The sequence below is a fragment of the Bufo bufo genome, chromosome 2, assembly GCF_905171765.1.
Source record: "Bufo bufo chromosome 2, aBufBuf1.1, whole genome shotgun sequence".
Classification (NCBI taxonomy): domain Eukaryota; kingdom Metazoa; phylum Chordata; class Amphibia; order Anura; family Bufonidae; genus Bufo; species Bufo bufo.
This window is the reverse complement of record NC_053390.1, coordinates 480,878,406-480,897,817: the sequence shown is the minus strand read 5'-3', so window position 1 is coordinate 480,897,817 and position 19,412 is coordinate 480,878,406. Positions and strand designations below refer to the sequence as shown.

Below are 19,412 nucleotides of genomic sequence, written 5' to 3'. Positions count from 1 at the left end.
TAATTTATTATCATAAATATCAAGCTAAGACAAGCTCATGATCTGCGTTGAATTGAAGACAAAACCCAGTTATAGACAAAATATATATATAATTTATTAATACAATTTTTAGTACAAAATAATATATATAATAAAATTGGTGATAATAAACTTCAATCAATGATATGCAAAATAGTGAGAAAGTCAAGAATAATTGAGAATATATATATACACAATTATGCCTTCTTATAATGATACCCCTCAATTATATTTTAAATCAATTTAATACTTGATTTCTCTCAGCCGACAAATGTCCGATTAAACCCAAATCTGGTTTATCTTTTACCTATACATATATTTATATATATATAATCAACCGTACCGGTTTAGAACTGAATTCAGTTCCTTGGAGATAATACCGTGTTTTCACCAGTATATTTTCAATCTCCCTGTATTGGATTAATTTTCAGGATGATGCTGCAGGTACACCCCAATCCTATTCCAAAACAGATACTATACACAAGGTATGGTTAATTGAATATATATAGATATGTATTATATTACCTAATTATCCCATGAAATATAGGTAAGGTTATACTATACCAAAATGTCAGCTAGCAGAAATCAGTTTCAATGGTTCTAAGATGGCTGCCTCCAATGACTGAAAAGGTGGTCAGGGCTGGATCTGGTCTTTTCCCTTGATGATCGTCCCTTGATGACGATAGTTAGAGAGAGAGCTCCAGAGATAGATGGATGGATGGATCCTTTCTGTCAGCCCAGACCATCTTTTTATCCTATCTTAGAAAGGGCTTGGCCAAGCTTTATCATTAACTAGTGACCTCACTTATAACCAATAGAACCTCCCTCTAGGGAAAATACACCCAAGATCTTTAGGTTACCCTAACACTAGATGGCACTAGTACTCCATACAAAATCAAGGCATATTATTAGTTCTCTTATTCATTTACTAATGATAAACTTTAACTAAGGTTTCAGACACAACCTTGAGGAGATCTTGAATAGACAATGACTTTTGTATCTGGTCAAACACCTCGTATATCCCTTAATCTTTTGACCAGACCTAATTAAATCAAGATACACATGACCATACTCAAGTCATTGTTCTGGGGAAAAGACAAGGTTTGTTTATGGTCACCTGTGTACACATTTCTCCATACAAGAAAACCTCAAGCAAAGAAATAATTTACTTGAGTTTCACACTGAGAGAAATTCTACAAAAAATGACAGAGTAATTTCTAACCTTAAAACTGAATATATCTATAAGGACCACACTCTTATATATACAGTACAACACACGTATTTAAATTGATGATATAAAATCAATCTACTCATACATTGCTTAATATAAAAACCCCAAAGAAAGATTAGAGTCTTTCTATACACTGAAAATCATCAAGACTCAGCATATGTCTAATACATTGTCTTATCTAGGCAATTACTAAAAACAGACTTGGGTAAACACCTTGGTACAGATTGTTAATCTTAGGTTAGTAATTCTGAGTTAAATTCTTGAACTCACTCTGCCCTCTTAAAATAAGACAAAATGGTTGTTCTTTAGGCTCATGTTCAGACATCTTATATAGGCCTTATACCTATGGACTTTATTTACACCCAATAGTTCTGACAAGGGCCGCAGTTTGAGGATGCCTGATCTAAAGGGTGTATCTCACAATGACACATGCAGCAAAGGCGAAAAATTTAGTTTTTTGCCCTAAATGTTTTTTGTTTTACTAACAGAATATGACAGCAGTATATAACGTTTGAATTTCACACGTGCAGATGCAGCAAGGGCTGTAAAATTTTATATTTTGCCAAAAAAGGGTGTTTTTTAAAACCCAGAAAATTATAGCTGTATTTCTAGTTTAAATTGCACACTGACTAATGCGGCAGAGGCCCCAGATGGAAGGTATTGCCAAATAATTGGTGTTTTTTCAAAGCCAGAAAATTATTGAAGTATTTCAAGCTTGTTTTTAACAATAACAGATGTAGCAAAGGCTGCAAATAAATATTTTGCCCAAAAAGGGTGTTTGTTTACTAACAGAAGATGACAGCAGTATATAACGCTTAAATTCACAGGTGCAGATGCAGCAAGGGCTGTAAAATTGTATATTTTGCCCAAAAAGCGTGTTTTTTAAAACCCAGAAAATTATAGCTGTATTTCTAGCTTAAATTGCACACTGACTAATGCTGCAAAGCCACCAGATGCAGGATTTTGCCAAAAAAGGGTGTTTTTTTAAAAACCAGATTATTATCGCAGTACTTCAAGCTTGGATTTGAATGTCACAAAAGCACATATGCGGTGCTGGTGCACTGAGCTTGCATAAATTGGCCGCTGCCCACCTAACTAACAGATGGATAAAAGTAATTTTTCTCTGTCACTGGGCTTAGGGCAGGCTAAAAAGATCGTGCACTGCACCCACACAACAAAATCTATGTAGATCGCTGAGTTCAATTGGAGTTCTGATTAAAGATTCTGTCCTATTCTCTGCCTCACAGCAGCAGCATCCCTACACTAAGCACAGCAGAGTGACATGCAGCGCTACGTGACTCCAGCTTATATAGAGGCTGGGTCTCATACTGCACTGGCCAATCACAGCCATGCCATTAGTAGGCATGGCTGTGATGGCTTCTAAGGGCACACATTTAAATGCTTGTTGATTGGCTGCTCTGCAGCCTTTCAAAAAGCGCCAAGAAATTGCCGGACACTGAACCCGAACCTGAACTTTTACAGAATTGTTTGGGTTCGGGTCCAGGATCCAAAAATCCTAAAGTTCGGTACGAACCCGAACTTTACAGTTCGGGTTCGCTCAACCCTACTCGTCTGTCTACCCAAAATGTGGAGAGACTGACCTAGTGATGATCGAGCACACCGGGATGCTCGGGTGCTCTACCGAACACCTGAGCCCTATAGAAGTCAATGGGAGGACCCGAGGGATGGCCACGGCTAGCACTTCCAAGAAAGACAGGCGGGGGCGTGCAAATTTCCCAGTACCGACTCAGGGAGGTAGTGACGATAAATAACAATACAGGACTCTTAAGAGAGCCTGTCATTGGAACGAGTACAAAAAAATTACAGGGAATGTCATAGGTATTTAGGATGAGGAAACGTTATACAGGAGAGGTAAAGTATGATTGATGGCCTGCTAGTGACCCACTAAAACATTAGGGGTGAGGGTCTTCAGCTGAGCTGACCATCTAAAACATTATGGGTGAGGGCCTGCTGGTGAGCTGACCATCTAAAACATTATGGGTGAGGGCCTGCTGGTGAGCGGACCATCTAAAACATTATGGATGAGGGCCTGCTGGTGAGCTGACCATCTAAAACATTATGAGTGAAGGCCTGCTGGTGAGCTGACCATCTAAAACATTATGGGTGAGGGCCTGCTGGTGAGCTGACCATCTAAAACATTATGGGTGAGGGCCTGCTGGTGAGCTGACCATCCGAAAAATTATATGAGAAGGCATATACGTGATGGACGAGGAGGAGGAGGGTAAAAAAAGGAAGATTTAACCATATACCCTTTTTTGTGGCGGAAGGGGTGCATGGGAATACAGAGTATTCAGTACATTCTAAACAACACATTTAAAGTGCCTTTATGTTCAGTCGTGGCTTTCCTCTGGTGGAGTAGAGAAGTCAGGGGCAATCCAGACCTTGTTCATTTTTATAAGAGTCAACCTGTCAGCATTTTCAGTTGACAGCCGGATACGCTTATCTGTTATAATGCCACCAGCAGCACTAAATACACGCTCAGACAAAATGCTGGCGGCAGGGCAGGCCAGCACCTCCAAGGCGTAGAGCACCAGTTCGTGCCACGTGTCCAGCTTGGACACCCAGTAGTTGTAAGGCACTGAGGGAACACTGAGGACGCTGACACGGTCTGCTACGTACTCCTTTACCATCCTCCAAAAATTTTCCCTCCTTGTGACACCAGGACGTGCATCATGTTGAGGGTGCTGGCGGGGTGTCATAAAACTGTCCCTGGCCTTGGAGAGTGTTGCCCTGCCTTTGCTGGAAGTGCTGCGTGTTCCCCTTGTCTCCCCACCTCGGTTGCCCAAGGAAGTACGGACTCTGCTGCCAGCGCTGTCAGATGGAAATTTTTGCAGCAATCTGTCAACAAGGAACTTCTGGTATAGCACCATTTTGCTCGTCCTCTCCACTGGAGGAATGAGAGATGAGAAGTTCTCTTTGTAGCGGTGGTCCAGAAGGGTGAACACCCAGTAATCCCTGTTATCTAAAATGCGTATAACACGGGGGTCACGGGAAAGGCAGCCTAACATGAAGTCAGCCATGTGTGCCAGAGTACCAGTGGGCAAGACTTCGCTGTCTTCATCAGGAGGATGACTGTCCATCTCCTCATCCTCTTCCTCCTCTTCTGTCCACCCACGCTGAACAGATGGAATAAAAGTTCCATGGCTACTACCCTGTGTAGCGGAGGCAACCGTCCCCTGCTCCTCCTCCTCCTCCAATACGCGCTGAGAAGACAAACTGAGGGTATTCTGGCTATCACCCAGGGTCATGTCTTCTTCCACCTCTTCCCCATGAACAGCGTCGGCCTTAATTGTGAGCAGCGAGCGTTTGAGTAGACACAGAAGTGGGATGGTTACACTGACAATAGCGTTATCGCCGCTCACTATCTGTGTCGATTCCTCAAAGTTTCTTAACACCTCACAGAGGTCAGACATCCATGCCCACTCCTCGCTTGTGAAGAGCGGAAGCTGACTGGAAAGGCGACGATCGTGCTTCAGCTGGTATTCTATTTCTGCCCTTTGCTGCTCGCGTGGTCACGTCGCACAACAGCCGGTGAGCTGGAAATTTCAAGCGCTGCTGCAGCGTCAACAGACCAGCTGAAGCTGTTGATGACTTGCGGAAATGTGCACACACGCGGCACACCTTCACCAGTAACTCGGGAAAATTGGGGTAGGTTTTCAGAAACCGCTGAACCACTAAATTAAAGACGTGGGCAAGGCATGGGATGTGTGTGAGCTTGCCGAGCTCCAAAGACGCCACCAAGTTATGCACACAACCATGCCTGGTTGCAGGTTGAGTGGCGAGAGCCACAGCTCAATCTGGTCTCTTATCCCCTGCCACAGCTCTGCGACGGTGTGCTGTTTATCCCCTAAGCATATCATCTTCAGCACGGCCTGTTGACGCATCCCCAGAGCAGTGCTACACTGCTTCCAGCTACCAGCTGATGGCTGACTGGTGCTGCACGCAGAGAATTCGGAGGTGGAAGTGGAGGAGGAGGCGGAGGAGGAGCCACTTACATAGGTGCTTGTCATGGTCTTACCTTCTTGCTGTTCTCCTTCGTTTGACATGTGCTGGCGGCCATCTTGGTTTCTGGGTTTCTTGTAGCCTTCCACCCTGCGGCTCCTCCTTCCCACTGGGAGGAGCTGGATGCCTAGCTCATATATATAGGAGGTCTGTGGCTTCAGTTCCTTGCTTGGTCCTCTTGTGTTCACATGCTTCTAAGACTGCTGCTGCTTCTGGTTCCTGATCCTGGCTTCGTCTGACTACCCTGCTGGTTCCTGATCCTGGCTTCGTCTGACTACCCTGCTGGTTCCTGATCCTGGCTTCGTCTGACTACCCTTCTGGTTCCTGACCTCTGGCTTCGCAAAGACTCTGCTCGGTTTCACCATCCGTTTGGACTTTTGCTTTACAGCTTTATTTTCAATAAAGCCTTCTTATTTTCACTTATCTCTTGTTGTACGTCTGGTTCATGGTTCCGTGACAGTGCTGGCGGTAACCCTGATGGAAGTAGGGCCGCAATCCTGGGCGTCGGTAGCACCTGTGCCATCCCAGGGTACAAGTCGCTCCCAGCCTCCACTACGTTCATCCAGTGTGCCGTCAGGGATATGTAGCGTCCCTGGCCACAAGCACTTGTCCATGTGTCAGTCGGTGGACCTTAGCAGTAACTGCATTGGTCAGCGCACGGGTGATGTTAGCAGACACATGCTGGTGTAAGGCGGGGATGTCACACCGGGAAAAATAGTGGCGGCTGGGGACTGAGTACTGAGGGACTGCTGCCGACATCAGGCCGCGAAAGGCCTCGGTGTCCACAAGCCCAAATGGCAACATTTCAACCGCCAGTAACTTAGAAAGTTGAGCGGTTAGTGCCATGGCCTGTGTGTGGGTGGCTGGGTATTTGCGCTTGCGTTCAAATGCCTGGGGTAAAGACATTAGTACGCTGCGCTGAGACAGGGAAGTCGATGTGGTCGCTGATGGTGCTTGCGACGGTACAGGTGCAGCACGGGAGGCATCCGGGCCTGCGCCTTCGACAGGCGATTGGTCGTCACCCAACATAAGGGAAGAGGAGGCAGTGGTGTGACCCGCGGACACAGATTGTGGACCCAGGCATTCCTCCCACTTATTGCGGTGCTTGGCTGCCATGTGGCGGATCATGCTGGTGGTGGTGAGGTTGCTACTGTTCACACCTCGGCTCATTTTGGTGTGGCACAGGTTGCAAACTACTATTCTTTTGTCGTCTGCACTTTCTGCAAAAAAGCGCCATACCGCGGAACACCTACCCCTTGGCAAGGGAGATTTCCGCAAGGGGGTGCTCCGTGGAACACTTGCGGGCCTGTTTGGCGTGGCCCGCCTTCTCCCTGTTGCCACCCCACTGCCTCTTCCAGCCTGTTGCGGTGCTGCAGATCGCTCCCCCTCGCTACTGCTGTCCTCGCTCGCGTTTCCGCCTTCCCATGTTGGGTCAGTGACCTCATCGTCCACCAAGTCCTCTTCAACTTCCCCACTCCGATTATCCTCCTCATTTGCTGACCCCAACACAACTTCAGTGATTGACAACGGTATATCATCTTCTTCATCAACCTCTGCAGACAGTAATTGTGGTTGACTTGATGGCAACTGTGTCTCGTCATCATCCACCTCCTTAAACACATCATCTTGTGAGTGTGATGGCTCTAGAGGTTGGGAATCAGGGCACAAGATCTCATGTCCCTCTTCAAGAGTGCTTGGGGAGAGGGCCAAATTAAGTAATGGGGGTGAAAATAGCTCCTCGGAGCATCCGAGTACCGGATCGCTTGTTTGGCCAGATCTACATGGTGGGAGGAAGGATGATCAGGGTGAGGATTGTGTTGTTGACCAGACTGTTGGCTACTGAGACTGGACTTGGTGGAAGACAGGGTGGTGCTTAACCCAGTGGAAGCATTATCTGCTGCAATCCAACCGACCACCTGGTCGCACTGGTATGACTTCAAGAGTGTTGTCTTGCGACGCCCTGCAAACTGGGACATGAAGCTAGGTATCGTGGATGACTGTTTTCCTTGTGCTCTGGCTTTGGCTGTCATACTCCTCAGTGAGCGTATGGAACCACCCCTATTTAGCCATTCTTGGGCACGCAAGTACCACAATCTATCTTCTATGATGTGGTTTACATGAGTGATTAAATGTGACCACCTGTATATGGCTATTTACTGGCACGTTATTAAAACTGTGTACCTAGACGTGGTGCGGCACCTTTAAAGCACTTTGGCCCTGTTGGTTCTTGACCATACAGGGATCACATCCACCGAAAACGAATGAATAGGGGCCAGGTCTGGTCCATTGGTCTGGCTGTACGATATATTATCATAAGAGTTATTTGTTGCGTATAACTAATGTACTGCTGTAACGAATGACAGCCTGAGTATGGATGACAACTTCATTAGTGTCATCAGTGAGGAGGAATATTGTGCTTTCTTCACTTGAGCATTGATGCCTATTAAGACACTGAATCGGGTGTCCCCTGATGAGCCCAGGTTATTGGTGTGGGGGCGAAACGCGTTGGAACTGAGGCGCCCACGTGTGTGCTGTTGCTTTAGGGCAGCAACTGCAGGCGCCGATAACATTGTATTTAAACCAATAGTGTGTTTGGCATCTTAATAGACAGCTGCACTGTGAAGTATACCAATGTACAGTATACACTGCGTGCAGAATTATTAGGCAAATGAGTATTTTGACCACATCATCCTCTTTATGCATGTTGTCTTACTCCAAGCTGTATAGGCTCGAAAGCCTACTACCAATTAAGCATATTAGGTGATGTGCATCTCTGTAATGAGAAGGGGTGTGGTCTAATGACATCAACACCCTATATTAGGTGTGCATAATTATTAGGCAACTTCCTTTCCTTTGGCAAAATGGGTCAAAAGAAGGACTTGACAGGCTCAGAAAAGTCAAAAATAGTGAGATATCTTGCAGAGGGATGCAGCACTCTTAAAATTGCAAAGCTTCTGAAGCGTGATCATCGAACAATCAAGCGTTTCATTCAAAATAGTCAACAGGGTCGCAAGAAGCGTGTGGAAAAACCAAGGCGCAAAATAACTGCCCATGAACTGAGAAAAGTCAAGCGTGCAGCTGCCAAGATGCCACTTGCCACCAGTTTGGCCATATTTCAGAGCTGCAACATCACTGGAGTGCCCAAAAGCACAAGGTGTGCAATACTCAGAGACATGGCCAAGGTAAGAAAGGCTGAAAGACGACCACCACTGAACAAGACACACAAGCTGAAACGTCAAGACTGGGCCAAGAAATATCTCAAGACTGATTTTTCTAAGGTTTTATGGACTGATGAAATGAGAGTGAGTCTTGATGGGCCAGATGGATGGGCCCGTGGCTGGATTGGTAAAGGGCAGAGAGCTCCAGTCCGACTCAGACGCCAGCAAGGTGGAGGTGGAGTTCTGGTTTGGGCTGGTATCATCAAAGATGAGCTTGTGGGGCCTTTTCGGGTTGAGGATGGAGTCAAGCTCAACTCCCAGTCCTACTGCCAGTTTCTGGAAGACACCTTCTTCAAGCAGTGGTACAGGAAGAAGTCTGCATCCTTCAAGAAAAACATGATTTTCATGCAGGACAATGCTCCATCACACGCGTCCAAGTACTCCACAGCGTGGCTGGCAAGAAAGGGTATAAAATAAGAAAATCTAATGACATGGCCTCCTTGTTCACCTGATCTGAACCCCATTGAGAACCTGTGGTCCATCATCAAATGTGAGATTTACAAGGAGGGAAAACAGTACACCTCTCTGAACAGTGTCTGGGAGGCTGTGGTTGCTGCTGCACGCAATGTTGATGGTGAATAGATCAAAACACTGACAGAATCCATGGATGGCAGGCTTTTGAGTGTCCTTGCAAAGAAAGGTGGCTATATTGGTCACTGATTTGTTTTTGTTTTGTTTTTGAATGTCAGAAATGTATATTTGTGAATGTTGAGATGTTATATTGGTTTCACTGGTAAAAATAAATAATTGAAATGGGTATATATTTGTTTTTTGTTAAGTTGCCTAATAATTATGCACAGTAATAGTCACCTGCACACACAGATATCCCCCTAAAATAGCTAAAACTAAAAACAAACTAAAAACTACTTCCAAAAATATTCAGCTTTGATATTAATGAGTTTTTTGGGTTCATTGAGAACATGGTTGTTGTTCAATAATAAAATTAATCCTCAAAAATACAACTTGCCTAATAATTCTGCACTCCCTGTATACTCAGCAGCTGCCTATAATATGTACATAGAATATTGTATATATCAAGTATCTTTACTCTTTTGTACTTTGTATTGTTTAAACGACATATCATATATAGCTCTTGTCAATACAGTGCATATACAGCAGTAAGTATTCTGCTGCTCTGCGTACTTAAGGTTTATTATTTTATGTACTGTAAGCATGCAGTGGGTGACATCATAGATGGTAGGTATGTGTCACTGAGGCTGCTATGCTCAGTGATGTAAATCCCGGAGGTAAGTAGTGACCAGTGGTGGTAGATCACTGAGTTGGTGGTAGCTGGAATTTGGGTCCGGGATTTAGGAGTGACTGAAGAGCTTGGGTGGGAAGGTCACTCCCATACTCCATCTCGGGTGTTACCGCCACACACACAGATGCGAGGGTGATTTTGAAAAGACACTCTGCCAGAGAGCAGTGTGTGTGGATGGTGGTCTGAGAGGAAGACTACTGAACCAAACCTCTTGGCAGTGAGGATTTGCTGGGAGAAAACTGCAGCTGGTGAGAAGCCTGTATCACTGTGTTTTGTTATTTCATTTGGACTGTTCTGTTATTTGAAAAAAGCAAGCCTGTACGGTACTGTGTGCCTAATAAACCCTGAAAAGAGACTGTTTGAGTGGTCCCGTCTCACATATGGTGGAGGATGCGGGCAATTGGTTGCTAGGAGCAACGACATGAAAACCTGTCAGTGGTGAATGTCGTGGGTTAAGGCAGCAGCAGGATTGCAACAAGAATCTGTTGAAATGGAGTAGCTCCTCAAGCAGATGGTGCAGAGCAATCTGCAGCAGCGGCAGGCACTGGAGCAGCAGCAAAGAGCCCATACAGAGGCTTTACAGGCTCAACGGCAGGCTAATGCGCAGCAACACGAGACTAACCGTCTATTGACTGAGCAAATTGTGGCCCTCAGAGATGCTGTGACAGCACCACAAGTGGTGCATATGGATGGGCAAGCTTCAGGTGGTGTGCGGAAAACTGTGCAGTCTGCTTTACAGAGAATGACAAATGAGGACGACGTGGAGGCTTATTTAACTGTCTTTGAACGTATTGCAGACAGAGAGAAACTGCCTGTAGATCAGTGGGCTGAGGTGCTGGCTCCATATTTGACTGGGGAGCCGCAGAAAGCATACTATGACCTGACCTTGCAGGATTCGAGAGACTACCGCAAATTAAAAGCGGAAATACTGGCTCGCATGGGAGTCAGTCCTGCACTCCAGGCCCAGCGGGTACAACAGTGGATCTTTTGCCAAGACAAACCACCGAGGTCACAGATGTTTGATCTGTTCCACTTGGTACGGAAGTGGTTGCAACCAGATGGTGGAAAAAGTGTTAATGGATCGTTACCTGCACTCTCTTCCCGGGCCATTACAACGCTGGGTTGCCCAGGGAGATCCCCAGAATGCTGACCAGCTGATAAACCTGGTTGAGAGGTACACTGCAGCGGAGAACCTCCTTGCAGGAGCTGTGAAAATAAAAATAACTCCCGGTAACCCCAAGGTTTATGCGGAACCCAGTAAGAGGGGGTTTAAACCCAGGGGAGAGCGGGGACAAGTGCCCGTGGAAACGAAAAAAGAATCACCAGAAACTGGTTCTAGACCTCCACCCCGCCGTCTTGTTTGTTGGAGGTGTCATAACCTGGGGCACATTGCAGCTCACTGTCCCATGACAAATGAACATATGGATTGTGATATGGCACGACGGTGCTCCCTGTTTGCCCATCCCGCCTGCAGTGCCATCCAGTACCAGGCAACCGGGCCTCATATGTGCCAGGTGACTGTCAATGCTAGCCCTGTGACTGCACTACTAGACTCAGGAAGCCTGGTTACACTTGTTAGAGAAAATCTTGTTCCCGTATTGCCGGCACCTGGTCAGGGCATGGGGGTGATGTGTGTGCATGGGGATGTTAAGAACTATCCAGTTGCTCAGGTCACCATAGCCACTGAATGTGGGACTGTATTGCATACGGTGGGCATGGTGAAGAACTTATTGCATGCCATGATAATAGGGCGGGATCTTCCGTTGTTTTGGGAACTGTGGGGTAAAATGTCACCCAAACAAGTAAAATTTGCACCTACTTATGATGTGTCTCATGTTGAGGAAATCACAAACCAGGCTATGCCTAGTGAACCAGCTGAGATAGTTGAGGGATTTCCGCTATCTGTCTTGGTGGGAGACGAGAGTGAGACCGTAGAATCTGAGCAGACCATACCCGTTCTGGATATCCCGCAAGGGAATTTTGGGATGGCCCAGGCGCAAGACCCCACTCTAAAAGGGGCTTTAGCAAATGTGACTGTTCTAAATGGTGTTCCCCAAGACCGGGTGCTGACCACAGGTATCCGTATTTTGAATTGCACAATGACCTCTTATATCGGGTTACCAAAGCTCACAATGAGGTGATAGAACAGTTAGTGGTTCCCGGGCCCTATAGAAAAATGGTCCTAGAAATGGCCCATACTCATGTGTTAGGGGGTCACCTAGGTACAGATAAAACCCGCGAACGAATATTTCAGAGATTCTATTGGCCGGGGTGTTATAAAGAAATAGACGAATACTGCAAATCCTGCCCTACATGCCAATTAAAGGCCCCACTGTCTCATTTTAAAAGTCCGTTGGTGCCACTTCCTATTATTGAGATACCATTTGAAAGGATCGCCATGGACTTAGTGGGACCGTTAGACAAATCAGCTAGGGGACACCAGTATATTCTAGTAGTGCTGGATTATGCTACCCGGTATCCAGAGGCCGTGCCGTTACGAAACTCCTCTGCTAAAACTATTGCTCGGGAGTTGTTTCATATATGCACGAGAGTGGGACTCCCCAAAGAAATCTTGACTGACCAAGGGACCCCATTTATGTCCAGGGTCATGGTCGAGCTGTGTAAACTACTGAAAATTAAACAGTTAAAAACTTCAGTGTACCATCCCCAAACTGATGGCCTTGTAGAAAGGTTCAATAAAACCTTGAAAGCCATGTTGAAAGAGGCCATTGAGAAAGATGGCAAGGATTGGGATTGTTTGTTGCCATATCTGTTGTTTTCAATCCGGGAAGTTCCTCAAGCTTCTACAGGGTTCTCGCCTTTTGAGTTGCTTTATGGTAGACACCCTCGGGGTTTGCTTGATATAGCTAAGGAGACATGGGAGACTGAAGTTACTCCATACAGAAGTGTCATTGATCATGTGGTACAAATGCAAGAGAGAATTGCCAAGGTGATGCCCATAGTGAAGGAACATCTCCAGAGGGCCCAAGAAGCTCAGAGAAGTGTGTACAACCATTCTGCCAGAATCAGAGAGTTCAAGCCAGGGGATCGGGTATTAATTCTGGTACCTACGGTTGAGAGCAAGTTATTGGCTAAATGGCAGGGACCTTTTGAGGTGATGGAAAAAGTTGGGGAAGTAAATTATAGAGTCCATCAGCCAGGGAAAAGGAAACCAGTGCAGGTCTATCATGTAAACTTAATGAAACCTTGGAGAGAACGGGAGTCCTTGTCAGCTACGCTCTTATCTCCCACTGTTTCCGGTCCTGAGTTTGGAAAGGTGACAATTGCTAGTTCCTTATCACGTCCCCAAAGACAGGAAACTAAAGAGTTGTTGCAACGTAATACGGACATATTCTCTAGCTTACCAGGTTGCATTAATGTGGTGGAACATGATGTCATCACTGAACCCCACATAAGGGTTAAAGTAAAACCGTATCGCATCCCAGAAGCCCGTAGACAAGCAGTCTCAGAAGAGGTTCAGAGGATGTTACAATTAGGGGTAATTGAAAGGTCCAAAAGTGAATGGTCCAGCCCAATTGTGTTGGTCCCAAAACCAAATGGAAGCTGGCGCTTTTGTAATGACTTTCGGAAACTTAATGAGGTTTCCAAGATGGATGCTTACCCTATGCCTAGGGTGGATGAACTGGTTGAAAGGTTGGGTCCCGCCAGGTATATAACCACATTAGACCTCACCAAAGGGTATTGGCAAAAACCATTAGCAAAAGAGGCCCGAGAGAAAACAGCCTTTTCTACGTCAGAGGGATGTTTCCACTATGTGAGGATGCCATTTGGGTTGAAAGGGGCCCCTGCTACATTTCAAAGGGCAATGGATGACATTTTGCTTCCCCACAGGAAATATGCAGCAGCCTACTTAGATGACATTGTTATCAGTGGCGTAGGGATCGCCATAGCAACCGTATTCAAATTTATTATTTTTTTTTTAAATTAACACACACAGGCAGCGGCGTAACTACCGGGGAAGCAGCTGCTTCGGGGCCGACAGTTTATTTTCAAGTTAGTTAAATATCGATGTCTTAATAATCAGGCCCCTTCACAGCAGCGGTCTTAATGTTCAGGCCCCCTCGCTAATGTGCTCTAATCTTACTGTATTCTAAAGTCTCCTGATGTGTCTGGGATTCGAACCCACAACCTCCAATGTATGAGTGTATCAGAGGCAAAGCATTAACCCTCACAGCCATAAAGGAGGCATTGCAACTGATTGAAAAAATTTGACACTTCTACTGTTATAGCTGGCTAAGTGTACATCTAAACACATGACAGCTGCCCCAACACACCCAGCACTGCTATATCTCTATATGACAGCTATCCCAGCACACTCAGCTCTGCTATATCTCTATATATGAGCAGCTGTCATGTGTATAGATGTACACTTAGCCAGCTATAACAGTAGAAGTCTTATAATTTTTCAGTCAGCAGCAAGGCAGCTGTTATGGTCTTGAGGTTAGGTGCTTTGCCTCTGATACAGAAGGTCGTGGGTTCGAATCCCAGCAGAAACCTTTTCTGAAATACAAGCAGTGACTCCATATATGGACTTACAGGGCGGGACACAGGAAGAGGCTGCATCGCATCGCTGACATGGAGGTAAGTAGAAGTGTTTATTTTATTTTTTTTAATACCCGACTGTTACTGAGTGCCATGGGGGGAGCGGGGGGCACTTGATACTGGCACATGGGGGGAGGGCGGTTGGCACCTGACCTGATACTGGCACCTGGGGGTGGGGCGGTTGGCACCTGATACTGGCACATGGGGGAGGGGGGAGAGGCACCTGATACTGTGGATGGCACTGTTTAGGGGAGGGGGATCTGTGTATGGCACTATTTAGGGGAGGGGGATCTGTGGATGGCACTATTTAGGGGAGGGGGATCTGTGGATGGCACTATTTAGGGGAGAGGGATCTGTGGATGGCACTATTTAGGGGAGGGGGGATCTGTGGATGGCACTATTTAGGGGAGGGGGGATCTGTGGATGGCAGTATTTAGGGGAGAGGGATCTGTGGATGGCACTATTTAGGGGAGGGGGGATCTGTGTATGGCACTATTTAGGGGAGGGGGATCTGTGGATGGCACTATTTAGGGGAGAGGGATCTGTGGATGGCACTATTTAGGGGAGGGGGATCTGTGGATGGCACTATTTAGGGGAGGGGGGATCTGTGGATGGCACTATTTAGGGGAGGGGGATCTGTTGATGGCACTATTTAGGGGAGGGGGATCTGTGGATGGCACTATTTAGGGGAGGGGGATCTGTGGATGGCACTATTTAGGGGAGAGGGATCTGTGGATGGCACTATTTAGGGGAGGGGGATCTGTGGATGGCACTATTTAGGGGAGGGGGATCTGTGGATGGCACTATTTAGGGGAGGGGGATCTGTGGATGGCACTATTTAGGGGAGGGGGATCTGTGGATGGCACTATTTAGGGGAGGGGGGATCTGTGGATGGCACTATTTAGGGGAGGGGGATCTGTTGATGGCACTATTTAGGGGAGGGGGATCTGTGGATGGCACAGAGGGGGGGGGGGGGCATAATTTTTTTTTGCTATGGGGCCCATGCATTTCTAGCTACGCCCCTGATTGTTATCTACAGCCTGGATTGGAAAAGCCATTTAAGTAAAGTCCAGGCCGTTCTAGACTCACTCAGAGAAGCAGGGTTTACAGCCAACTTGGGTTATGTTGTGGGAAGAGGCATGATTAAACCCCAGGCCAACAAGGTAGAAGCCATACAGAGTTGGCCCAGGCCTCTTAAAAAAAAACAAGTGCAGGCTTTCTTAGGGATAGTCGGGTATTACCGGCGGTTTGTCCCCAACTTTGCCAGTATTGCTGCTCCTTTGTCTGACCTCATGAAAGGGAAAAAGTCAGTTATGGTTCAGTGGTCCCCGGAGGCAGAAAAGGCATTTGTAGAACTAAAGTCCGTTCTTTGTAGGCAACCAGTGCTAATAGCACCAGATTTCTCCAAGGAATTTATAGTACAGACAGATGCATCAGAGGTGGGACTAGGGGCTGTTATGTCCCAGGAGGTTAACAGAGAAGAGCATCCTGTCATGTATCTAAGTAGGCAACTGAACCCCTGTGAGAGGAATTACTCGATTGTGGAACGGGAATGTCTGGCAATAAAATGGGCCCTAGAGTCCCTAAGGTATTACCTGCTAGGCAGAAAGTTCAGACTCGTCTCAGACCATGCCCCACTGAAGTGGATGAGTCAAAACAAGGGAAATAATGCTAGGGTAACAAGGTGGTTCCTGGCATTACAGGATTTTGACTATGTGGTGGAACACAGGCCAGGTAAATTGCACATCAATGCAGATGCCCTGTCAAGAGCCCATTGTTTGGTTATGGAAGGTGCCAAGCCCCCCGGCTTTAGGCAGGGGGGGGGGGGGGATATGTAAGCATGCAGTGGGTGACATCATAGATGGTAGGTATGTGTCACTGAGGCTGCTACGCTCAGTGATGTAAATCCCGGAGGTAAGTAGTGACCAGTGGTGGTAGATCACTGAGTTGGTGGTAGCTGGAATTTGGGTCCGGGATTTAGGAGTGACTGAAGAGCTTGGGTGGGAAGGTCACTCCCATACTCCATCTCGGGTGTTACCGCCACACACACAGATGCGAGGGTGATTTTGAAAAGACACTCTGCCAGAGAGCAGTGTGTGTGGATGGTGGTCTGAGAGGAAGACTACTGAACCAAACCTCTTGGCAGTGAGGATTTGCTGGGAGAATACTGCAGCTGGTGAGAAGCCTGTATCACTGTGTTTTGTTATTTCATTTGGACTGTTCTGTTATTTGAAAAAAGTAAGCCTGTACGGTACTGTGTGCCTAATAAACCCTGAAAAGAGACTGTTTGAGTGGTCCCGTCTCACAGTACCTAGACTAGGTCATTACCAACTGGGCATCCGACAAGGCTCTGCCCAGCACATCCCCGAATAGGGGCAATCTAGGGTATTCAAGGAGGTTCCTGAACACGGGATCGCCCCTATCGGGGCGGCCATTCCGTTTTTAGGCAGGGATCAGCATCATAGGGCCAGACCTAGGGACAGGCCCAAAGTAGTAATTTATTACCCTGCCTATATCATGGGGTGTTCTCAAGAAACTCGGTGAGGAACAGGAACATTGCCACAGAGCGCACTAAGTGCATATCCACTCATGAAGTGTCGTTTTTCTTTTCTTTTTCTCTTTTTTTTCTTTTTCTTTCTGTGTTTTGTCTCTATGGGAGTTTATTATTTTACACGTACTGAATAATAAAGGTTACGTTTTATAACAGTAGGTACCCTGTGATTAAATAATATATACATACCGTCCGTGTTTATTCTCTCTCTGACGGGATATCGTCTTAGCTGTGATTCCTTGTGCTCTGGCAGTAGGCACAGTTGCAACCCGCCCTGAGCCACATCCTCTGCGTGAACCATCAGAATCACGTCCACTTCCCCGTCCCTTAATACTCGCCTTCTTCATATTGACACTGGATGTCACTGATATTTGGATTAAATATAGGCCTCACACACTGTCTAGAAATAAGTGTATATTTGCTTCTCACTGGTCACAGCAAGCAGAGTTTGTTTAATACAGAAACTGACTGTAACTGCAATTTGGATTAAATATAGGTGTCGCACACGGCCTAGATATCAGTGCTGATTTGCTTCTCACTGGTCACAGCAAGCAGAGTCTGTATAATACAGAAACTGACTGTAACTGCAATTTGGATTAAAGTGATTCTGTCATCAGAATTTAGGCCTATAACCTAAACATATGGCGAGGTCCCTACTAATACACAGAATCCTAAAGTGACCTTATCAAATGCGCCTGTGGCTCTATAATCATATAAAACAGGTTTATATAACCTGTCACTCACGTCAAAATGTGTCCAAGGGGACGTCTCACGATGCAGGGTGCCTGGCTACAGCCATCTCCTTTCGGTGCCCAGCGCCGCCTTCTGAATTGAAATCTCCGCCCTCCCTTCCATTATAGCGGCCTACCTCAGTTCATCGCCGCCTCTCTAACGTCCGCTCTCCTCAGCCAGATCCCGCGCGTGCGCACTAGGTATAACCTGATGCGCCCGTGCGGACTCCTGGCAGCGGCCTCGTTATGCGAAGTGCGCATGCGCTGGCCGGCACACTTCGCTAGAACCTGCCTTGGCAGCCCGATTACAGCCTACAGCCATCCAACCTCCTACAGCTGGGTGCAAAGCTGTTCGGAGGTTCGGAATGCACAGGCTGCATTTCTTCAGACGCTCCCTTCAGATCTTATTCTATTTAATAAGGTATATTCGGTATATTATAAGCAATAAACAACACTGCTGAACAATTAGACTTTATATATATATATATATATATATATATATATATATATATACTGTATATATATATATATATCGAATTAAAAGGGCAATATTGGCAAAACTACAAATAGATATATATATATAAATCTAATGGACACAATGGGGAGACTATTCATATAAATAATTATATATATATTTAAAAATGTGGAAAATAATGATAGTGCCAGTTGAAAAGATATTGGCACATATATATGGACAGAATATGTGTATAATCCACAATAAATAAGTGCAGGCCGGAATCAGGGCTGCAAGGCTGGATGGAGGCCTGGCATGACTGGGGCTTGGAGGGAGAGGATTCGGGGTTTCAAAGGGTTAAGGAGGAAGGATAGTGACGGAAGGGATGGAGGTGTGGCTAAGGGCATAAAAGGGTTAACAGGGGCGGGAAAAGGGGCGGGAAAAGGGGCCATTTTGTGAGGACAGCAGTGTGGCAGCAGCCCGTGTCTGAGCTGCTGCAGTACCTCTTTTGGTGGTTCATGTCCCACGATGTCCGAGGTGGAAGCGCTCCTGGCACAGCTCCGTGCGGCAGCGGAGAGCAGGGGATCTGGATGGCTGCAGGCTACCGTTCAAGGTCTGCTCCCGGGGTCTGGGGAGGCTGCTGCTTCAGCTCTCCCCTTCAGCCAGCCGCGGAGGACAAGGCCTCCGGCGCGCCTAAGTCCTGAAGCGACCCCGAGGGTCCGGCGCCGGTTAAGGAGCCCCTCTGTGGTCCCTCCAGCACGCGCTGCGGTGAGTACCAGTTCTTCCAGGCAGTCGCGTGCTGGGAGGAATCCTGTAGTACGGCGGGACCCTAGGAGGGGGGTGCGGGACCTCCCCCTCTCCTCTGATGCAGGCAGCGTGGGATCCGGAGCTGGTTCGGCAGGGGGATCGGGCCCCGATCTCCCTGGTCGGCGGGGTCCTGTGTGTGGCCCTGAGCTGGTTTCCTTACCGGAGCAGCGCAGCGCTGGCTTCAGGTCGGCTCTCGATGGTGAAGGAAGGGTGACATCTGGTGGCAGAGCTGCTGATCTGCAGGCTCTTGGAGCTCCAAGCAGGACGAGGGTGACATCTGGTGGCGAGGCTGAATTACTGCAGGCCTTGGGATCTACAAGTGCTGTAGGGGAGACATCTAGTGGCGCAGCTGCAGGATTGCAGGCTGCAGGGTCTGCAGATTCCAGAGGAGACGTTACAGAACAGCTTTGGGCGTCTGGACGGGAGTTCGTCGCCAGTCAAGTTTCGGTGCCTCACGTTCCGGCTGGTGGAGTCACAGCGTCCGCGCCGCCAGGTGAGATAAGCGGGGATTCCTCTTTAGTGGTTGCTAATAGTGGGGGAGCCTCGGGGGTGGTG

General features: G+C 47.0%; 1 long non-coding RNA gene across 1 annotated transcript; it reads right to left on the bottom strand.

Annotated features, from left to right (window-relative positions):
- Positions 1-1,292: 1,292 nt before the first annotated feature.
- On the bottom strand, positions 1,293-18,070 carry LOC120991627. Its single transcript, XR_005776738.1, has 3 exons — positions 18,060-18,070; positions 14,268-14,272; positions 1,293-1,438 (listed from the first exon to the last, which is right to left on the bottom strand). It is a non-coding gene; the product is annotated as an uncharacterized LOC120991627 (long non-coding RNA).
- Positions 18,071-19,412: the final 1,342 nt, after the last annotated feature.